Here is an 18,263-nt window from a genome sequence, read left to right as displayed (position 1 = left end):
AGGGGAAGGGTCAGTGTTTGCGCAAACAGGTTTACAGAAGCCAGAATTAGCAGTTAGCATATTGTAAAATGGACATAGCTCCAATTTCAATCTTTCACCACAATACTCACACCCCAAATATAATATTTAGTTCATGCAATCTTAGCAACATAAGCATATGGCCCAAAATGTTCATTACCTTTATATGCTGTCATTAATGTAGTATAACTAATACAATTAAGTACATACCCTGAGAGAAAGTAGATTCTTCCTTGTAAATACATGCTTGAAGGCACACACACATACACACACATATTTAGCACTCTAACTCAGGTTTGGTTCCTGACATTGGGTATGAGACAATGATCAAATAATCAAACTTTCCTGCCCAGACATAAAATACATTCATAATTCCACACATAAAAAGACACCAGATCATTAAAAATAATGACAATATTTAACAGAATGACCCAGCTCCTTAACCATCTACTCCCTGATTTCATTCATTTATGATGATGTGTTTTTCATATCATATTTAAAAATCATTTTGAGTTTCCCTAATTAGCAGACAAAAATATGCTATCATAGAAAATCAAGGAAAATTACTCGTGCCTCAGTAATCTTTAATATATCTCATCAAAGGCTTGTATTTCCTTCTTGCAAGCTGTTTCTGGCATTTTGCCCTAATGTCTAATATTAAGTTAGAAAGGATATGCCATATTTTTTAATTCATTTTCCCTAAAGGTTATGATATGCAGTTGACTCTGATTTTTTGCTTATTCTAAAGTAAATTTTCTCAACAACTTGAACTATTGTTAATGTTATTTCGAAGCCATTTGAAATATCAAAAAGAACGGGGACTGCACCTTTGCAGTGAATGGCAGTAAAGGTTGTGGGGAACTAAAGGACTTGAATTCTCTAGAGTGCCTTAAAAGTGGCACTGTTATTTAAGGACTGATCACATAGTAAGCTTTTAAAGTGTGGTCTTCTTATTTAATCTAGGAAGATAAAAGTATGCTTTTCATCACATTCTTGCCTGCAATCCACTAGAATTATTTCTCTTGTACAGTTTATGCCTGGTGTTACTGTAGTGAAACCTACCAACAACTGCACAGCTGTGTTAGCTGCTTTAGATTTTGAAATTTTCTTCTAGTAGCCCTAGTGATTTGAGCCCAGATTCATGGGATAGTAACATAATACACAATTGCAAAACACCACAATATAAAAAGACTATTTCAAAATGAAGTTCAACTTTTTTCTTTGTTGTGTTATTTTTTCTTATTGATTGTCTTTTAAGGAGCTGAGGGCTATTTATTTCTCATTATTTTTCATGTAACTTAAATACATTTACCAGATTTTTTAAATAAAATAAACAGATAAAAAATGACATATATAGTTACAAAATATGGCTAAAGTTTTGAGTGATTTTTTAAAATTCGAATCCTGTTCTCAGTTATCCTCAAATAACTTTGCGATAAGCCAAGCATATGTGTAAATTCATACATATCAAGCACACAGAACTCTGGACTTTTTGGGTTTTGATTTCTGTATCAAATCCACCTAGAAAAGAAAATTATCACTTGCTTCATGACTTAAGTAATCTACTTAAACCAAGTTTTATTAATTTTATCAATAGATCATATAATCTATGGAATTGATGCACTGAATAAGTGTTTGATTTCTTAGTTCCATTGAATTAAGATTACATTTATTTTACTTTTTTGCATATGAAATAATGATATTCTTGAGGATAAACCATGACTGTTTTTCATTTTGATTGCCAAAATGGAACTATTACGAATCAGCCCAGATGCCTCTCATTGTAAAAAGGGACCAGGAATTATATACATATATATACACATATATATGTATATATATATATATACACATATATATGTATATACATATACATATATATGTATATACATATACATACATATATAATTTTGTTGATCCCCATTTAAAATTATGTATGTATGTATATATATTTGTATGTATGTGTATATATATACATATATATATATATACATACATATATACATACATAATGGAATTCTGTTCATCCGTCAGAAAGGATAACATTGCACCATTCTTAAGGAAAATGAAAGACTTAGAAATAATGATGTTAACTGAAATTAACTGGAACCAGAGAAACTTACGTTGCATGATTTTCCTCATTTGTGGTAAATGGAAGTTGTCTATAAATGTAAAAGTAAACACACTGCATGGTATGCAAGGAGGTACAAATGAATTATCTGACGTGTCAGAGAACATGGAGAGTGAAATTACTATAATTCTCTTAAAAGACTAAGTCAAAGACCAACAATTAAATACCAGTAAATGTGTATTGCAAGAGAGGACAGTGGGGGACAATGTGAGAGGGGAAGGAACTTGAAGGGGAAAAGGATAAAATACAGGCAATAACCCATTGTATACTTCCCATAATTGAAATATACAATGCAAGGGGTAGCGTGAAATGGGGGTGAAGATGTTGAAGTGGTAACACAATTCCAGGTTCATTGTATACATAAACTGCTTTGTTAAATGTCAAGTAATTCCATAACATAATATTGAGATACATAAGGGGTGGTTGAGAATGTTGAAAGGCGTGACAATGATCAAGATGCACTGTATCCATACATTGTTTCAGTGAATGGCAACTCCTTTGTTCAATTACTTAAAGATAATAAAAATATGCAAAAAATAATTATGATAGTTGAATAGAGAGTTGAACCTCAACTCAATTCCCATTTAAAAATATTTTGAACATGGAGACTTGGAGAATAAAATTCAAATAATAAAACATTATTAATCCTTTAACAGAATTTGTGAAATTTAAATCAAGACTACTTTGCTTTTGTCAGCCATTGGGCTGTTAGAATATTTCATAGTAAGAGGCTTAAAAATAATCAAGAGTACATTATCCATACCCTAGTAGCTTAAACATTTATTATAAAAATGGTTATTCAAAGAAATTCTTGGTCTTATGGGAGTTCATTTTTTGTCTTATGGGAGTTCATTTTCTGGTTCATTATAAGCTATTTGCTGGGCATTTGCAAGGCAGAGTAATTAAATTGGGCTTCTTTTATCAGGATCAGTAGGGTCATCACGGAGAGGTTCATTGTAATGTAACCAGACAGAGGAATTCAATTTCAACATGTGTATCTGGAAGGAGTTACATCATCCAATAAACTTTGCAACTTTTTCTTTAACTAAGTGTGGTGTATCATTAGGATATTATTTCATAGAAGACAGTCCCCTAAGGACAAGCTTATATCATCTGAATTATGTGAATGATTCTTCCTAAAAAGGGAATAGTTATACTGATGGCAAAGTGAAATATGATTGCTTAGTGGCTCGAATCACATCATAGGTAACCATGTAAACGTGCTACAGCATTTCTAAGGCCCTTCTGATGTATTTGAACAATCTCTGATGAGTTAATTGTTTTCAGAAATATTCGTTTGAGCCAACAAATATATATCTCCTTTGATTTTAATTATAGTCCACTATTAGGACTCCCACAGTCACCAAAATAAGAGGATGCTAATTTCTCTGATAAAATACATAATAATTTGTTACAATTAATGTAACATGAAGACTGTAATATTAATAGCATTATAATTACTAGTATTCAAATTATATAATACATTGACATCTTTGGTTACCTCAATTTTTAAAATATTTATAACTAAATGTAAAATTTTTGCAAATAACAATTTGATGATGTATAGAAAATGTGAAAAAGATTTGTGTACATATTTACTACAGATGCAAACAGATTCATCTGGTTATTTCTGATCCTTCACATGTTGGTTGGATTCATGCATGGGGAACATGCAGAGAAGTCACAATGGCAAACTTGCATTTACTAAAGTGTTAATTGCATGAAGTTTATGTTGGGGTAAATAGATTTTATAAATTAAATAGTTTTTGTCCTTTCCTTCCTCCCTCCCTTCCTTTGTTCCTAGGTTCCTTCATTCCTACCTTTTTTCCTTCCTTCTTTCTTTTCTTCTTTCCTTCTTCCCTCCTTCCCTCCATCCCTACCTCTCTCTCTCATACTCTCCTTTCTTTCTTCTTTCTTTCTTTCTTTCTTTCTTTCTTTCTTTCTTTCTTTCTTTCTTTCTTTCCTTCTTTTTCTTTCTTTCTTTCTTTCTTTCTTTCTTTCTTTCTTTCTTTCTTTTTCTTTCTTTCTTTCTTTCTTTCTTTCTTTCTTTCTTTCTTTCTTTCTTTCTTTCTTTCTTTCTTTCTTTCTTTTCTTTCTTTCTTTCTTTCTTCCTTCCTTCCTTTCTTTTTTCTTCCTTCCTTCCTTCCTTTCTTTCCTTTCCTTCTTCCTTTCTTTCATTCTTTTTCTTCCATCCTTCCTTTATTTCTTTTACTCAGAATATTTCTTATGGCTGTAGAAAAAATATCAACTGTTGTACTCCAAGGTGTGATGAGTAATTGTGAATATACTAGATTAATGTTAATTTGAATAACCTATGCTATATCTTAAGACAAATTGTACTAAAACAACTTAACAAAGTTTCAGGATATGTAACAAATATTGCTTTTCATGATATTTTTTATTACGACAAACGAAAATAAGAATTTAGACATAATATTGTGTGTGTGTGTTGTTCTTATGATTTGAACTCAAGACCTATAACTGGGCTGGGAAGATGGCTCACTGGTAGGGTGCTTGCCTTGCATGCATGAGGCCCTGGGTTAGATTCCTCAGCACCACATAAGCAGAAAAAAAATAGCCGGAAGTGTGCTGTGGCTCAAGTGGTAGAGTGCTAGCCTTGAGCTGAAGATCTGAGGAACAGCTCCCTGGACAAGAGTTCAGGCCCCACAACCAAAAAAAAAGACCTATCCCTTAGTTTTTTTTCCCCTCCTCAAGGATATTGCTCTAACATTTGAGCCAAAACCCCACTTCTGGCTTTGTGTGTGTGTGTGTGTGTGTTGTGATGTGTGTTACATTAATTGAGATGTGTCTCACAAACTTTTTTTTAATGTGAACATACTGTACAGAGGGGGTACAATTACATGGGCAAGATAATGAATACATTTCTTATCAAGCATTGTAGCCCCCTCCTTTGTTTACCCTTTACATCCCTTCCCAGGCACCTCCTGCTCCCCCCCACCCAATCCTCCCCGGCCACCAAAGTTGTAACGTTCATTTTCGACATGACAACTGGTACTTCTCATTGTTGCAACGGGTCCACCTGTATCCTTATTTAAATGAATTGTTTTTCCCCTTCCCCTCCACAAATTATACCGTCGTCAAATACAGTGAAAGCAGGGGTTATACTGTAGGGGAGGGACATACAAAGCAACAAAGAAATAATCTTATAAATGCGTTAGAAACAAATGCATGAAAAAAAACACATTTAAATTAAATACATATCTAATGGTTCATTTTGTAACATCACCTTATATGACCTTTTCTGCTTGACTCATACATATACTAGATATTGCAAATAAGGGAAACCATGGGACATATGTTTCTTTGGGCTTGGCTTACTTCACTTAATATAATTGTTTCCAAGTCTTTCCATTACTTAACAAATGGTGTAATGTGTATTTATATACAAATACCTATATATACATATATAAGAATATACAGATGTGTAAATACATGCATATAGACATATATGTATATTATTATTTTTATTTGTCTATAAGTTGTAAAAAATGATTCTAGTGGAAAACGCATTTACTTCCCGTTCTGTTTTCCAGAAATTCAGAGTCTGGGTTGTTGTTTTTTCCTTTATCTTCTAACTAGGAATCTTTATATCTTTCTGATGGTTCTTACCTAATCATGTCTCTTTTGAACCACACCTGGGACTATTAAGTACCCATTTGAGTATACTTCCCCCATGTGATAATTATTCAAATTTGTGTTATTGGGAAATGAAAGGCGATTATTTATTTTTGTTCTTCCTTATTTCAATCACAAGGTCTAGATAATGATTTTTGATATTTATACAGTGCTCTAGAGTGATTAAACACATCTATAAAAAAGATAACCTCACAATACATGGATAATGTTTATTTATTAAAAAATTGTAACATCACATTACCTGACCTTTCTGCTTGACTCAGACATATACTAGATATTGCAAATAAGAGAAACCATGGGGCTTATGTTTTTTTGGGCTTGGCTTACTTCACTTAATATAATTTTTCCAAGCCTTTCCCTTTCCTAACAAATGGGGAAATGTCATTCTTTCTGATGAAAGCATAGAATTCCATTGTTTATATATACCACATTTTTTGATCCATTCATCTACTTAGATATGTATTTAAATGTTTTTTTCTTTCATACATTTGTTTCTAACACATTTATAAGATTATTTCTTTGTTGCTTTGTATGTCCCTCCCCCATAGTATAACCCCTGCTTTCTCTATATTTGATGTTGGTATAATTTGTGGAGGAGATGGGGAAAACAAGTCGTTTAAGGATACAGGTGGACCCGTTGCAACTATGAGAAGTACAAGTTGTCATGTCGAAAACGAACTTTACAGGTTTGGTGCGGGGGTGGGGGGGATTGGTTGGGGGGGCAGGGGAGACTGGGAAGGGATGTGAAGGGTAAACAAAGGAGAAGGCTGCAATGCTTGATAAGAAATGTACTCATTATCTTGCCCATGTAATTGTAACCCCTCTGTACAGTATGTTAACACAAAATTAAAATTAAAAAAATGTAATAATTTCCTACAGGAAATATTGTCTATTTCTTTAGTTCTTGTTTAGGATTTGTTAAATACTGGTGTGCTATAGTCAATTATAAAGTTATACAAGGATGGTAAAAAACAAACATCTTAATATCACATTCTAATATTAGCTTAGTTCTGCCTGTGTTATATATATGAGGCTGTATTTGAGTTTTGCTTCAATTTCACATGCTATATTCTCCCAGTATATAAGTTGAAAGAAGACTCCCTCTGGAAATATGCTATTTTTATAGCTAAGGAAAACAAGTCAACTGTTAGACACAGACAATGAGATAGAAATCTTCCCCTAGAAATAGCCTTTGACCACTTCTGATTCACATTTGTAAGCTGAAGTAAGTCACATGACTCATCTTGACATTGCAGAGTAGAGGTAAAGCTCACTTACAGGAAGCTGGTTAAGAACATAGAGTAATATGCCAAGATATGCAACACGAGATAAAGAGGGAAAAAAAGAGAACTACAATATAATCTATCATACTTGCCATCACAGTCTCTGCAGGAAGGAAGTTATTATGTACCTTTGTTTCTAAAACTACTTCAAATCATGTCTTTTATGCTAGGATGTTACAGGAATTAGAGAACATTTTGATACTGAGAGAGCATAAAACCTCAATGAAAGCTGGAGTAATCATTTCAATACTACATTATGTTCTCCAAGAAAAGAAACCATTTTGTAGACAATACTTTATACTTTCTTACCAAGTATCTTTTTTTTCCAGAAATGGATTTTGTTAGTATATGTGACTATCCACCAGAATAAATATCTTCATTTATCTTCATCTTGTGCAGACAGCAAGTCAATTGGATGTAAGTGGGAGTTCATCAGTATCACTTTTTAAAACTGTAAAAAATGTGGACAGGGAGCCAATACGCATATTTTTCCACCATCACCTATCACATCCTCCTTCTTCCTTCCTAGGAAACACACCCAGTCAATAAAAAGTCTTAGATATTTGGCTCTTGACCTTGAAAGTGGAAGCAGCATATTATGGATGTTGGAGATCACAGTTAATAGTGTTTTCCATAATAATGTCACATGCAACAGCCCTATGAGTCCTGTAGGTCTTAACACGACTTCGTTAGTAATGTGATAGGAATGTCAGCCTTACTGGATTTAGTATTGTTTTCCACTTCCTTTTCTACCACCTCCCCTAAATTATAATACATATTAACAGAATGAAAACGTAATGCCATCCTAAGAAAGTCCCATTGCACAAGACGTTATTTTGAAAAACAAATTTACAACTTTGGTGACGGGATGGGAGGATCGGTGGGCTAGGATGGTAAGGGGAAACAAAGGAGGAGGCAATAATGCTTGAAAAGAAATGTACTCATGGGCTGGGAAGGTGGCTCAGTGGTAGAGCGCTTGCCTTGCATGCCTGAGGCCCTGGGTTCGATTCCTCAGCACCACATAAGCAAAAAAAAACAACAACGTCGGAAGTGGTGCTGGGGCTCAAGAGTTAGAGCGCTAGCCTTGAGCTGAAGAGCTGAGGGACAGTGCCCAGGCCCAGAGTTCAGGCCCCACGACCGGACCCAAAAAAAAAAAAAAAAAAAAAAAAGAAATGTACTCATTACCTTGCTCATGTAATGGTAACCCATGTGTACTATATTTTCACACACACAAAAAAAACTTATGAATATAAAAAAGAAAGTCATTTAGGGCTCTGGGAATTTGGCTTTATGGAACAGTTATTGCTTAGCATGCATGAAACCCTGGGTTCAATTCCTCCATACTACATAAACAGAAAAGGCAACACTGGAAGTGGTGCTTTGTCTGAAGTGGTAGAGTGTTGGCACTGATGTAAAATAAAAAAGAAGCTCAGGAACAGTTCTCTGGCCCTGAGTTCAAGCCCCAGGATGGGCAAAAGAGTCATTTATCAAGTAAATGCAAAATAAAGAACCCATATTTGGAATATATAATTGTTCCTTCCAAATGATATCTAACAATAGTCTTTAATTCATGTACTTTACCTATATTAGAATACTGTGTTGAACAAAAAAATGTTTTCATAATAGATCATGGTAATTAATGCCAGTAGTATGTTTAGATATCAGGTGAAGATTAATCCTGGAAATTCAAAGATTCCAGGCTTTTGAGTGGTAACTGCTAATCACAATAAAAAGGTTAGTACATATGTGAGATTTGGAAATCTTTTTGGTAAATCAGGGCACCGAAAAGGCAGAGGTTAATTAATAGTTTTGACAGAGGAGAAGGAATAACTCCAGATTGAAGGAATAAATGATAGTAATAACTAAGTTACACCACGAACTGTTCTATGGAAGCATTTATGGTTATTGAAGAACTAGTTATCAACTAGGCTTATTCCTCAGTGCCTTTAGCATTCTAATCACTTAGACTAGTTCTTAATCTTTGTGTGATAAGTTGTATATCCTTCTATACTGTTCTTTCACAACTGATTTCCTTTGCTTTCTAAAAATCTATGTCTTTCATATTTCTCTATGAACAATTTCTGATACTAAGTCCATAAAAGCAGACAGCAGAGGATGCTAAGGTTAGAGTCCCACACCTCATGAGTCATTAATGTAACAACATGGAAAAGGAGGACATATTTATTGCTACCTCAATTTTTCTAAAAAGCTGCAATGTCACATCATTTGATTCAAATTTCCATTCTTTGTCTACATAATGTCATTTAGTGCACATAAATGCAAATATGAGACAGGTACTGGTGGCTCATTCCTATAATACTCGCTACTCAGGAGGTTGAGACCAGAGGATTGTGGTTCAAAGCAAGCCATTGTCAGGAAAATCCATGAGACATTTATCTTCAATTAGACACCAGAATCCCAGAAGTGGTGTTGTAGCTAGAGGTAGAGCACTAAATTTGAGCTGAAGACCTGAGGGACAGTGCCGAGGATTGGAGTTCAAGCCCCACGACCGACAGAAAATGTGTAAATATGACTTTGTTTCCCCCAAAGGAATGACAAAGTCAATAGTAATCTTCGCAAGCACAGAAAATAATTCCAAAAGGATTCAATGTACCTACTTTTGCTGAGTTAAGTTATGGCTTCCTTTCTGGACATATTCCCTTCTCTACGATTATCTAATGCACATACTTAGGTAGCAATTTAAAACTGAGAGTGATGATATTGTCCTATCAGAAATTCAAGTTAGTAATGAAAATTTCTTCTTAAGACCTTACACAAAAAATACCATGATATAGTGTAATAGAACTCACTGTTGAACATATGAGCTTTCTAATTGATCCAATATTTATTGGTACCAACATTAGAAAAAATGTATAATGCAGTAATAAAATAGAATTCCTTTGCATGACTACGTAAATTCCTTGTTTTTTTAAGGCACTGTTTTCATCTTAAAAAATAGGGCTGTCTATTGTCTTCATGTGATTTTGATGATTGAAAGTGCTTAATGAGAAATCAAAATGCATTATAGTCCTTTGTTATCAATTCTCACTTTTTCTTCTTGGAGAATATAATGATCAAACAATAGTTCAGAATCAGCAAGCAATAGGTCAGAATCATGTTTCCAGTGCAAGTGGATCACCAGTAAGTAATCCTAAATACCATTTTCCACAAAGTTTTTGTGACAGATATAATTGGCCTGCCTTCTCTAGCTGCTTTCCTAGTCTGGGCCTATTCCTTCATTGTACAGGAAAAGTGTGATTCAACTGATTTAAGTGAGATATGTTACTAGAAGTATCAAGGATTTAGATTCTTGTCTGTATATTAGTAAATCTGTGTCTCTTTATGTAGGCTACAAAAGTGAATTTACAAATTTCAAGTTAATACATGAATTCTCTTTACATCTTTTTTAAAAAATAAAATTCTGCTTGCTCTATAAATTGATCAGAGGCATGGATTTGTGGCTAGGTAGGTCCTTGCACATCTCTCTGTTCCTCTCTCTCTTTCATGGTTCTCATGGATAATATGATTGCTCCATAATTATCCTAATTTATTTTGCTTTTATATTTTTGGTTTCATCATTTCATTTTCTGCTCTGCCATTTCACAAATCATTAATGTAGAAGGCATTATTTCATATTTTCTCATTCCTAGAATAAGCTGCACATGAAGACAGCCATAGTCCTCATTTTCAGTCTGTACCATTGAATACGGAGGAACATCTTTCCTCTGCTCTCCATCAAATCCCTACTCTCGTAAGAATAATTTAGAATAGTAAAAATGGAAAAAGAGAAAATAAAACATGGTGAAAAAAGATGCAGAAAATTCACCAGATATTTTTGAGCAGGTCAACCAACATGAACTATTAGGGAAATACATGGACACCTCATTTTCACTGGCACTCAAAGTCTCTGGTTAGGCAATTCTGATAAAGATGAGGAACAAGATGAAAATATGAGAAATGATATCAGTTGCAATAAAAAAATAGAGAAGGATCCAAGCAAATTTCTTCTTTGTGCTGCCGAAAATAATTGGCTTACTACAGTGCCGAGACTACTTTCCAAAATGGTCACTCATGTGAATACAAGGGATGACGATGAGTATATGCCTCTTCATCAGGAAGTCTACAGTGGACACTTAGACATTGTCCTTGAGTTGGTGGCTCAAGTGGCACATACAATAACTGTAGATGGATGGACATATCTGCACAGTGCTTATAAGTGGAATAATAACAGAGTGGCTTTTTTCTCACTTCATCATGATGCAGATTCCAAGGCCCATTGTAAAGGCCTCTTGACCCCCTTGAATCTTGCTGATGGAAATTAAGATAGCAAAAATTCATTTGATCCCCTACTGATGAAACATTACATAAAACCATGACTGAAGAACAATTTGGAAGAAACTGCGTTTGATATTGCTAAAAGGATAAGTATGTATCACTACCTCTTTGAAGTTGTGGAAGAATGCATAAATTTTTCCACTAAGTCCTAATGATTCAATTACTTTTTTTAAATTTCAAAAATGCCATTCCATCCTTTGTGTCCATACAAAATATTTTCAAAATACAAATAACAGCAATCACTTACTGTAAAAATTCATGGATTCTGTGGAATTCTTTCAAGTGAATTGCCTGCCTTTGATGTCAAAATGTATTCAAGTGTTTTTGTATACATCTATAATGATTTCTTCAGAGTTTGTGGCTTTTTAATCAGAAATAATTTTAACTTATCTATTGAAATTAATACAGAAACTAAAGATATTTCTCGTGCTTGTCTGAAAAAGTATATTTTAAAATATTCTATAGTCTATGTTTGTATAGTGTCCATAATCTATTTTATTGTCCCCCAGATATAATACTTTGAATTTTATGCTACTTTATAATATATAGCTTCATTAATGTTTCCTTTCAGGTTTCATTCCATATAGAAATAGTTTAAGATTCCTTTGTTTCCTAGGTCCTTATAGTATTATATTTCTTTGGGATAGAACGAAAATGTTGTCTAATTTCAAAAGTTTTATAGAGGATATGCTATGTAAAGGCCTTTCTTTTTTTGGGGGGGGGGCCCAGTTGTGGGACTGAACTCTGAGCTTGGGCGCTGTCCCTCAGCTCTTAAGCTCAAGGCTAGCTCTCTACCACTTGAGCCACAGTGCCAATTCCAGCTTTTTTCTTTTTGCTTATGTGGTGCTGAGGAATCGAACTCAAGGCCTCAGGCCTGCAGGGCAAGCACTCTAAGACTGATCCACCTTCCCAGCCCCATATAAAGGCCTATCTTTTTTCTATTTCTTTTTTTTTTTTTTGGTCCGGTTGTGGGGCCTGAACTCTGGGCCTGAGCACTGTCCCTCAGCTCTTCAGCTCAAGGCCAGTGCTCTACCACTTGAGCCACAGCGCCACTTCCGGCTTTTTTCTTTTTGCTTATATGGTGCTGAGGAATCGAACCCAGGGCCTCATGCATGCAAGGCAAGCGCTCTACCACTGAGCCAACTTCCCAGCCCCTCTATTTCTTTTTTTATTGTGAAAATACTGTACAGAGGGGTTACAATTACATGGGCAAGATAGTGAGTACATTTCATATCAAGCATTGTAGCCTCCTCCTTTGTTTACCCTTTCCATCCCTTCCTATCCTCCCTCTCCCACACCCAATCCTCCCCCCCAAGTTGTAAAGTTCGTTTTTGACATGACAACATGTACTTCTCATTGTTGCAACATGTCCACCTGTATCCTTATTTAAACGACTTGTTATTCCACTTCCCTTCCACAAATTATACCGACATCAAATACAGTGAAAGCAGGGTTATATTGTGGGGGAGGGACATACAAAGCAACAAAGAAATAATCTCATAATTGCATTAGAAACATATGCATGAAAGAAAAAAAAACATTTGGAAAAAATTATATTAAGTGAAGTAAGCCAGGCCCAAAGAAACGTAGGTCCCATGGTTTCCCTTATTTGCAATATCTAGTAGATGTATGAGTCAAGGGGAAACGATCAGATAATGTGATGTCAGGAAAATGAACCCTTAGATATGTATTTTAATGTTTTTTTTTCTTTCATGCATGTGTTTCTAACGCAGTTATAAGATTATCTTTTTGTTGCTTTGTATGTCCCTCCCCCAGAGTATAACCCCTGCTTTTACTATATTGGATGTCAGTATAACTTGTGGAGGAGATGGGGAAAAACCAATTGTTTAAGGATACAGGTGGACCTGTTTCAACAATGAGAAGCACAAGTTGTCATGTCCAAAACGAGATTTACAAAGTCGGTGCGGGGGGGGGGGGAGGGGGGGCAAAGGAGAAGGATTGGGATTGGGGGGAAGGGGAGGCTGGGAAGGGATGTGAAGGGTAAAAAAAGGAGGAGGCTGCAATGCTTGGTAAGAAATGTACGCATTATCCTGCCCATGTAATTGTAACCCCTCTGTACAGTATGTTCACAAATAAAATAAAATTAAATTAAAAAAAAGAAAAAAAACATTTAAAATACATATCTTAGGGTTCATTTTCCTAACATCCCCTTATCTGACCTTTTCTGCTTGACTCATACATATACTAGATATTGCAAATAAGGGAAATTATAGGACCTATGTTTCTTTGGGCTTGGCTTACTTCACTTAATATAATTTTTCCAAGTCTTTCTGTTTCCTAACAAATCAAAGAAAGGTTGGACAAATGGGATTGCATGAAGTTGCAGAGCTTCAACATGGCAAAGGACATAGCTAGCAAGATCAATAGAATGTCAACGGATTGGGAGAAGACCTTCACTAGCCATACATCGGACAAGGGTCTCATATCTAAAATATACTTGGAACTCAAAAAATTAAATCCCCCAACAACAAATCCTCAAAGAAACAACTGCCCAAAAATTAAGTGGGCTAATAACTTAAAGAGAAAATTCTCTGAAGAAGAAAGAAGGATGGCCAATAGACCCATGAAGAAATGCTCAACCTCCCTAGCCATAAAAGAAATGCAAATCAAAACAAAATTGAGATACCACCTCACACCAGTTAGAATGGCAAAAATCAAGAACTCTAATAACAACAGATGTTGGAGGGGATGTGGACAGAAGGGAACCTTACTTCATTGTTGGCGGAAGTGTAAACTTGTTCAAACACTTTGGAAAGTAGTATGGAGGTTCCTCAAAGAGTCCACATAGAGCTCCCCTATGACCCAGCAGTCCCACTTTTGGGCATTTACCCAAGTGTTTACAAACAAGACCACACTAAAGGTATCAGCACAACTATGTTTATTGCAGCATTATTTACCATATCTAAGATCTGGAACCAACCCAGATGCCCCTCAGTAGATGAATGGATCAAGAAAATGTGGTATATATACAGAATGGAATTCTATGCCTCCATCAGAAAGCATGACATTGCCCCATTTGTTAGGAAATATAAAGGCCTTTCTAAGGTGAAGATTTAATACACTGATGTCAAACTATTAATTATATGAATTACGTGTAATTTTACTTGTAATTTTGTAATCAATTTTTAATGTTTTTCATTTCTTGTATGTGAAGAATGAAAAATTTTGAATACTTCACAAATTTTCATAGCATCCTTATGCAAGTGCCCTGTTAATCTCTGTATTGTTGTAATTTGGTTATACATGCTGCTGAAGCATATAGTATCATCTAAACTAAATAGTTAATGTTGCAATCTTTATACAGGGTTATATTCTTGGGTGCCTATTTGTTACAAGGAAACCTTATTGTTTCTAACAGTGCTATTGATCTTATTTCCCTGAAATACTGTGAATAGTCGAAAAATTTTATTGTTCAGTCCATTGCTCACATTTGCAAGTTTTTGTCAATTCCTATTTTAAATATTTTCCATTTTGGATTTGATTGTACTTTCAAGTATTTATAGCTAGGTCTAAAGGTGATGGCTGTTTCAAGTAGTAATTTATCCAACTGAGATAGCTCTGTGGAGCCAATGGATTCAAAGTAAGCCTTGCTTAAGAGCTACTTCTAAACTTCTGCAGTTGAAATTTTCCCAAATGAGGTCTTACTTCCTAAATGAGATCCTAGGATCCCAGGACCCAGTTATCTGCATCATCAGATAACATGGGCAAGATTTCTCACCTAGGCCCATGCAACATGCCAACAGAAACTAATTGAAGACCCATATCAATTTCTCATTTCCTATATTTCAGATCCCCAATTCCTTGAGATGCAGGAATTATCAGTAAGCAATTGTGAAATGCAAGGCAACTTAAAATGAATGAGGAGATCACAAAATCTGAGAGACAGTGCTGTAATTCAAACTTTCAGTTTACATATGACCAATCCATATGAGTGAACAAGATCACAAAATGTCATAAAATTATTTTTAATACTCCTCCTCTAATGAGTAATGAAATATTTCAGTCCAGCATAAGTGATCCAAAAAAGAGTTCCTGGAATGATCGATCCATAATTGCTCTATCAACTTTTGGAAAACTTGACTTAGAGGTGAAATGTAATTTAGAAAAACATTAAATGAGAAGATCCTTAGTGCTTCAAAACATTGATACTTCAGTTAAACTTGGTTCTGTGATATAAAAATGTCACTCTCAAACCAATGACAACGTACATTTAATCTCCTGAAAGTGTATTCCTTTTCAAATAAACATTTTAAAATCATATTCACCAAAATAACTTTTGACAAGTAGTTGATACTTAGTGCCATTACAAGTTTTTCAAGTGTAGGGAGCAAGTTACAATAGAGTTGATTTATTTACCCAGCACCAATGACAAACAGGTTCAACCATTCATTAAAGTGTAGAAAGAGTACCACCCACCATTTGTGTTGTTCAGTAGGTGCCTTCCAAAAATGTGTTCAATAGATCAGCCTCCCATATTTCAAACCCTAAGGTTAGCTAATGAAGTTAATTTCAACACAATAGTTGTTGGGTTTTCGTCCATCCCACGAAAGACAAAAGGGGTCTAAGGAAAGGTAAGTGTGGCTGGTAGCCCGTTCCCCAGCCTCCCTTAGCCCAGGAGAAAATCAGACGCAGCAGGGAGTCAAGTCAAGCAGTAAACTCGTTTATTAACACAGAGCAAGCCCTTTTTAAAGAAAAAAAAAAGAGCACGTGGCTTGGGAGGGGAGGAAGAGGAACCAATCACTGTAAAGGCCACACCCTATCATGCACCTAAACTTCCACGGTCAAGTTATGCACTGAAGGTAAAGTAAATTGGGCTCTGCCCACTCAACTCCCTCTCAGAACCATCTTTGCTGCCCATGTGCTCCACAAATAGTGACAATAGTCAGAAATAGTTGCCTTATCAAATGTTGTTTTATTTTTTCTCTATCTGTATAACATAGTAAGAAATATGACTTTATGTCTTGAATATGAATACTCATCAGAGATGTGAAAAACATAAAATCTGTCTTCTATTTCTATCATATTCCTCTATAATAGTAAATCTTAGTTTTCTTCTTTTTCCAAAACCTACAAGTAGTAGAAAATATTATCCCAGGTAAAATAAAATAATCACACACCATTGTACAAAGCCATTTATAAAAATTGATAATTAGGAATACATTCTATGCCATTTTAAACTTTCTTTTTGACTAAAGATCAATCTTCCAAATAGATGAGAATACAATTATGTCTAGGTGCTTCGCATCTCCATTCTTGCAAATTGTTACTACAGATGAGTGAATTATGGAAATATAAGCTGACATCAGTTCAAGTATATGCAGGATTGAAACTCCTTTCAAAGTATTATCAGACATTTTAACAGAATGAGTATCAGAGAGGAAGTTGAAACCAGAGAGGAATAATAGTAAAGATGAAAAATTGAACAAAGGGTAAGTACAGCTAGAATACACATGTGATAAAGGAAGTGATATATCAGAAATAAATCTTGGAGAAGGGGTTAGTTGAGAATGATAGAAGGAGTCACTGTGATCCAGGAGTATTAGATAATTGGATGGATATATTTAATTGTAACACACTTGCACAACCTTATGAAATTCAGTTAATAAACACAACAAGAAATAAAAAAACACGCAAAAATCACAACCAAATAGCAATCTCTAGAGAGTATGAATATGACCTCTCAAAATTGTAAGGAGTTAATGAAGGGCATTCTTGGTAAAAGCAAATAAAGCTGTTCAAAGAGGGCAGTTTGGGGTATGGGAGAATTTTGAACTGGTTTAAATAGATTGTCTAAGGTTATAAATCACCTACATCAGCTGCAAATATTATCTTTCTTCTGCTAATTTTCTTTGGATGAACTGGATACTCCAGCCCTCAGCCACACTTGATAGCTTGAGAAGATAGAATGGATGAAACAAGATCAAGAAACCATTGCTCCACTGGAGAGAAAACAATCCTCTATGTTTTCTTTCATCTCTCTTCACTACGTTTTCTTCATACTTTTAAGTCGATTTTGAATTATATTTTTCCTTCTTTGTTCTGGCAAATTAATTAGTCAAAGTAATTCACTAAATATTACTTGCCATTTTTTATCATGCTATTGAATTGGGCAAGCGAGTCCATTAAACTTCCCTCTTGCATTTGGTTGCCATGAAAGAACATCTATGTTAATGAGGAAAATCTAATGTAAACATTTCTCTCCAGAAAACCAGTCGAAGATTCTGTGATCACAAATATTTAGCTATACATTTTCCTTTTCTGTTACCTTGAATGTCTTCTTGTGTCTAAAGTGCCCAGAAAAATAAGTACTCCATCACTTTTTGGTTTAATCAATTCTAACCTCAAAGATATATATTCCTAACATGATGCTTAGACGAATTAAAAACTACACTGCTTTTATCTTCTCTCTTAAGACTCTCCTTAGATACCATATCAGGAACAGTGAAGTTATTCCTTGCAAAATTTTTTCAATAGATTATTTTTCTCTTGGGCTTGCATTTGCTCAACAAGATGTATGAAGGAGAACAGAATTAAATTACCCATACCTTGAAAGATAGTGTCTGGTACAAAAGGACAATGCTTCTATGTCCTACTTCTATGTCCTCCTCTTAGCTCTTGCTTGATTCCAATTTATCACTGGTCCTTGGCTTTACGTCTAGTGACGGACTACACAGCCTCAGCCACTGCTACATCTTCATGGTTTCTCTTTTAAAACTCTCTTAAGTTGTCTCATTTGGATGTAGAATTTATTTTCCTGTCTTCATTCAATCAGTTCTTCAGTGTAGTGAGCCAAATAAGCTCTGTCACTTTAGGTAGCAAAA

General features: G+C 34.8%; 1 pseudogene; it reads right to left on the bottom strand.

Annotated features, from left to right (window-relative positions):
- Nucleotides 1-14,600: 14,600 nt before the first annotated feature.
- On the bottom strand, nt 14,601-14,700 carry LOC138813028 (U6 spliceosomal RNA; annotated as a pseudogene).
- Nucleotides 14,701-18,263: the final 3,563 nt, after the last annotated feature.

The sequence above is a fragment of the Dipodomys merriami genome, unplaced genomic scaffold (genome assembly GCF_024711535.1).
Source record: "Dipodomys merriami isolate MVZ:Mamm:240054 unplaced genomic scaffold, mDipMer1.0.p SCAF_575, whole genome shotgun sequence".
In the NCBI taxonomy this organism is placed as follows: Eukaryota; Metazoa; Chordata; class Mammalia; order Rodentia; family Heteromyidae; genus Dipodomys; species Dipodomys merriami.
Note: the sequence above shows the minus strand (reverse complement) of the source record. Positions and strands in the feature narration are given on the sequence as shown.